This window comes from Oncorhynchus keta, chromosome 27 (genome assembly GCF_023373465.1).
Source record: "Oncorhynchus keta strain PuntledgeMale-10-30-2019 chromosome 27, Oket_V2, whole genome shotgun sequence".
NCBI classification, from domain to species: Eukaryota; Metazoa; Chordata; class Actinopteri; order Salmoniformes; family Salmonidae; genus Oncorhynchus; species Oncorhynchus keta.
In genome coordinates this window covers 11,852,329-11,858,328 of record NC_068447.1, presented here as the reverse complement: position 1 = coordinate 11,858,328, position 6,000 = coordinate 11,852,329, and the positions used below count along the sequence as shown (strand labels likewise).

At 50.7% G+C, this 6,000-nt stretch overlaps 1 protein-coding gene across 1 annotated transcript in view; it reads right to left on the bottom strand.

Moving 5' to 3' along the window:
- LOC127912444 (kelch domain-containing protein 8B-like) overlaps nt 1–6,000 on the bottom strand; it is a 224,300-nt gene that overhangs the window by 131,325 nt on the left and 86,975 nt on the right. The gene's annotated exons all lie outside the window — the stretch shown is intronic.

Here is a 6,000-nt window from a genome sequence, read left to right as displayed (position 1 = left end):
AGGCAGGGTGGTCCCTGTAGTCACACAGCCTGGTCCCTGTAGTCACACAGCCAGGCAGGGTGGTCCCTGTAGTCACACAGCCAGGCAGGGTGGTAGTCACACAGCCAGGCAGGGTGGTCCCTGTAGTTAAAGCCAGGCAGGGTTGTCCCTGTAGTCACAGCCAGGCAGGGTGGTCCCTGTAGTCAAACTGGTAGCCAGGCAGGGTGGTCCCTGTAGTCAACAGCCAGGCAGGGTGTCCCTGTAGTCACACAGCCAGGCAGGATGGTCCCTGTAGTCACACAGCCAGGCAGGGTGGTCCCTGTAGTCACACAGCCAGGCAGGGTGTCCCTGTAGTCACACAGCCAGGCAGGGTGGTCCCTGTAGTCACACAGCCAGGCAGGGTGGTCCCTGTAGTCAAATCTGGCCCCTGTAGTCACACAGCCAGGCAGGGTGGCCCCTGTAGTCACACAGCCAGGCAGGGTGGTCCCTGTAGTCACACAGCCAGGCAGGGTTGTCCCTGTAGTCACACAGCCAGGCAGGGTGGTCCCTGTAGTCACACAGCCAGGCAGGGTGTCCCTGTAGTCACACAGCCAGGCAGGATGGTCCCTGTAGTTAACAGCCAGGCTGGTAGTCACACAGCCAGGCATGGTCCCTGTAGTCACACAGCCAGGCAGGGTGGTCCCTGTAGTCACACAGCCAGGCAGGGTGGTCCCTGTAGTCACACAGCCAGGCAGGGTGGCCCCTGGTAGTCACACAGCCAGGCAGGGTGGTCCCTGTAGTCACACAGCCAGGCAGGGTTGTCCCTGTAGTCACACAGCCAGGCAGGGTGGTCCCTGTAGTCACACAGCCAGGCAGGGTGGTAGTCACACAGCCAGGCAGGATGGTCCCTGTAGTCAACAGCCAGGCAGGGTAGTAGTCACAGCCAGGCAGGATGGTCCCTGTAGTCAACAGCCAGGCAGGGTTGTCCCTGTAGTCACACAGCCAGGCAGGGTTGTCCCTGTAGTCACACAGCCAGGCAGGGTGTCCCTGTAGTCACACAGCCAGGCAGGGTGGTCCCTGTAGTCACACAGCCAGGCAGGGTGGTCCCTGTAGTCACACAGCCAGGCAGGGTTGTCCCTATAGTCACACAGCTGTCCCTGTAGTCACACAGCCAGGCAGGGTTGTCCCTGTAGTCACACAGCCACAGGGTTGTCCCTGTAGTCCACAGCAGGATGGTCCCTGTAGTTAAATCTGTCCCTAGTCACACAGCCAGGCAGGATGGTCCCTGTAGTTAAATCTGGTCACACAGCCAGGCAGGGTGGTCCCTGGGTAGTCACACAGCCAGGCAGGGTGGTCCCTGTAGTCACACAGCCAGGCAGGGTGGTCCCTGTAGTCACACAGCCAGGCAGGGTGGCCCCTGTAGTCACACAGCCAGGCAGGGTGGCCCCTGTAGTCACACAGCCAGGCAGGGTGGTCCCTGTAGTCACACAGCCAGGCAGGGTGGTCCCTGTAGTCACACAGCCAGGCAGGGTGGTCCCTGTAGTCACACAGCCAGGTAGGGTGGTCCCTGTAGTCACACAGCCAGGCAGGGTGGTCCCTGTAGTCACACAGCCAGGCAGGGTGGTCCCTGTAGTCACACAGCCAGGCAGGGTGGTCCCTGTAGTCACACAGCCAGGTAGGGTGGTCCCTGTAGTTAAATCTGGTAGTCACACAGCCAGGCAGGGTTGTTGTCCCTGTAGTCACACAGCCAGGCAGGGTGGCCCCTGTAGTCACACAGCCAGGCAGGGTTGTCCCTGTAGCCACACAGCCAGGCAGGGTGGTCCCATGGAGATTGCAATGTTGTATCTCTGCCATTATGGCATCTGTGACAGCATGGGCAGCCATCTCCGATTCAAAGTAGTCAATATTCTCCTTCTTTAGATTTTTGAAAAATGTATAAAGCTAATATTGGTGAATTCCTGCCACCTGCAGTGCTGGAGTCTTGAACCAAATCTAGTGTCGTTCATTTATTGTGGCCACTAGATGGCAGTTACATAACTTGAAGCCATTTACAAACTAGGCAAACCAATTTAAAGAAGAAGACAATGCTCTGATCATTGACAGATCGCTCCCAACCCCATAGGATTCCATACCCAGTTGACTACTGTAAAATATCTAGAAGCCTTCAATGCCAATGTCCATGCAAAAAATGTGTTATTTCCATGTATCGATCTCTATACATCTCTATAGTGGACAGAGTGATGAGGTTAATATAGGTCTTTGTGTCCTAAAGGTGAAACCAGGACACCCCATACCTTTAGTAAGACAGCCTAAAGTCAAATAAAATAAATTAACTAATTAATTAATTAAGTGTCAGTGTCTGCTTATCTACCAGACGCTTTATTCTGACGAATGGCTCTGGAACAGCTGAGAGAGCTGAAATGAACTGAGATCAGTGGTGAGAGCTGTCGATGAAGACGCAACACAGCTCAGAAAGGTCAGTAACTGAACTTGGGCCAGTGCCAAGTCCTGCAAGTTTCTCTTTCCTTCTTTGAGAGGGTGGATGAGCTGCTCTACAAGGGCTGAGAGGAGAGCTGAGGAGGTGAGAGGCCACACAGAGCCAAGATAATACTGCCCACTGGGAGGTAAAGAGGGCCCTTGTGTCTTGTTAAGGCGTCAGTACGCTTCAGTTCAGCTGGCGCCTAAAAGACCTTAGGTTGAAAAACTAGAAAAAAGCGGCAATAGTACTATTTGTCCAGTTTGAGACACCGTAGCCAGTATACACTTCCTCAAATAGTCCGAATTAATATAATTTTGAAATTTATGAGGAAGAGATTTTAGGTCACGTAATAATACATCTAACTAAGATGTTTGGTGCAGGAGTTTTCCATGAAACAATGTGCATGAAAACAAGTCGTCTATCAACAAAGACTTTATTGAAGAATCCCTACTGTTGACCAATCACCAACAAAATGTGGTAGTTTGCTCGTATACACTGCTCAAAAAAATAAAGGGAACACTTAAACAACACAATGTAACTCCAAGTCAATCACACTTCTGTGAACTCAAACTGTCCACTTAAGAAGCAACACTGACTGACAATAAATGTCACATGCTGTTGTGCAAATGGAATAGACAAAAGGTGGAAATTATAGGCAATTAGCAAGACACCCCCAATAAAGGAGTGGTTCTGCTGGGGGTGACCACAGACCACTTCTCAGTTCCTATGCTTCCTGGCTGATGTTTTGGTCACTTTTGAATGCTGGCGGTGCTTTCACTCTAGTGGTAGCATGAGACGGAGTCTACAACCCACACAAGTGGCTCAGGTAGTGCAGCTCATCCAGGATGGCACATCAATACGAGCTGTGGCAACAAGGTTTGCTGTGTCTGTCAGCGTAGTGTTCAGAGCATGGAGGCACTACCAGGAGACAGGCCAGTACATCAGGAGATGTGGAGGAGGCCATAGGAGGGCAACAACCCAGCAGCAGGACCGCTACGTCCACAGGTAGGGGTTGTGCTTACAGCCCAACACCGTGCAAGACGTTTGGCATTTGCCAGAGAACACCAAGATTGGCAAATTCGCCACTGGCGCCCTGTGCTCTTCACAGATGAAAGCAGGTTCACACTGAGCAAATGTGACAGACGTGACAGTCTGGAGACGCTGTGGAGAACGTTCTGCTGCCTGCAACATCCTCCAGCATGACCGGCTTGGCAGTGGGTCAGTCATGGTGTGGGGGGCCGCACAGCCCTCCATGTGCTCGCCAGAGGTAGCCTGACTGCCATTAGGTACCGAGATGAGATCCTCAGACCCCTTGTGAGACCATATGCTGGTGCGGTTGGCCCTGGGTTCCTCCTAATGCAAGACCATGCTAGACATCATGTGGCTGGAGTGTGTCAGCAGTTCCTGCAAGAGGAAGGCATTGATGCTATGGACTGGCCCGCCCATTCCCCAGACCTGAATCCAATTGAGCACATGCGGGACATCATGTCTCGCTCCATCCACCAACGCCACGTTGCACCACAGACTGTCCAGGAGTTGGCGGATGCTTTAGTCCAGGTCTGGGAGGAGATCCCTCAGGAGACCATCCGCCACCTCATCAGGAGCATGCCCAGGCGTTGTAGGGAGGTCATACAGGCACGTGGAGGCCACACACACTACTGAGCCTCATTTTGACTTGTTTTAAGGACATTACATCAAAGTTGGATCAGCCTGTAGTGTGGTTTTCCACTTTAATTTTGAGTGAGACTCCAAATCCAGACCTCCATGTGTTGATACATTTGATTTCCATTGATAATGTTTGTGTGATTTTGTTGTCAGCACATTCAACTATGTAAAGAAAAAAGTATTTAATAAGAATATTTCATTCATTCAGATCTAGGATGTGATATTTTAGTGTTCCCTTTATTTTTTTGAGCAGTGTATTATGATGAAATTTGTTGACATTCTTGCTTGTTTTAGAAGTAGAACTTTAGAAGTTTTAGAACACAAAACATTTTCTGACTTTGACTCCGAACTTCGGCTTGCCTTCAGAAAAGAATGTGGTGTACCCAAACAGCCAAAAAACAAACTGACAGAAGTCCAGGACAAACACAAACAAACTTTACAGAACTGTTTCAGTTGGGAAGCATGCGAACGCCTTTACGCACGCACGCACACACACACACACACACACACACACACACACACACACACACACACACACACACACACACACACACACACACACACACACACACACACACACACACACACACACACACACACACACACACACACACACACACACACACACACACACACACAGTCCAGAGGTGGAGAAGTTTGCCTATTATGGGTCCAAGTTTAAGACACTGAGTTACATTCAATAAATTGATTATTCCACCAGTGTGACCGGCCCAGTCCTTTCCCGGGTGAGGGATGGGTGGACTGGAGTGGAAGCAACGTAAGCTCAGTCCTCACATTGCCTTACTAGGAGAAGGGATAGAGGTGGCATTATGCATAACATTTTCTACATGGCTGGAAACAGCAAGGTAAAGGGGGAGTATCAATCAGGCTTGTTGGCATAAGCTGCAGAACAGAGAGTGGATACTGCCATATAATATTATAGCTGTGTGGAGTCAAGATCACTGAGCCTTGACGTGAGTAACTCCTCCACGACAAACCAACTCTACTGAGACCTGAGTAACTCCTCCACGACAAACCAACTCTACTGAGACCTGAGTAACTCCTCCATGACAAACCAATTCTACTGAGACCTGAGTACCTCCTCCACGACAAACCAACTCTACTGAGACCTGAGTAACTCCTCCACGACAAACCAACTCTACTGAGTCTTGACCTGAGTAACTCCTCCACGACAAACCAACTCTACTGAGACCTGAGTACCTCCTCCACGACAAACCAACTCTATACTGAGACCTGAGTACCTCCTCCACGACAAACCAACTCTACTGAGACCTGAGTACCTCCTCCACGACAAACCAACTCTACTGAGACCTGAGTACCTCCTCCACGACAAACCAACTCTACTGAGACCTGAGTACCTCCTCCACGACAAACCAACTCTACTGAGACCTGAGTACCTCCTCCACGACAAACCAACTCTACTGAGACCTGAGTACCTCCTCCACGACAAACCAACTCTACTGAGACCTGAGTACCTCCTCCACGACAAACCAACTCTACTGAGACCTGAGTACCTCCTCCACGACAAACCAACTCTATACTGAGACCTGAGTACCTCCTCCACGACAAACCAACTCTACTGAGACCTGAGTACCTCCTCCACGACAAACCAACTCTACTGAGACCTGAGCACCTCCTCCACGACAAACCAACTCTATACTGAGACCTGAGTAACTCCTCCATGACAAACCAACTCTACTGAGACCTGAGTACCTCCTCCACGACAAACCAACTCTATACTGAGACCTGAGTAACTCCTCCACGACAAACCAACTCTACTGAGACCTGAGTACCTCCTCCACGACAAACCAACTATGAAGAGATTTTCCTCAGTAATGGAACTGTCCTCTCCTCCTCCTCTTCTCCACCAGGGTTCT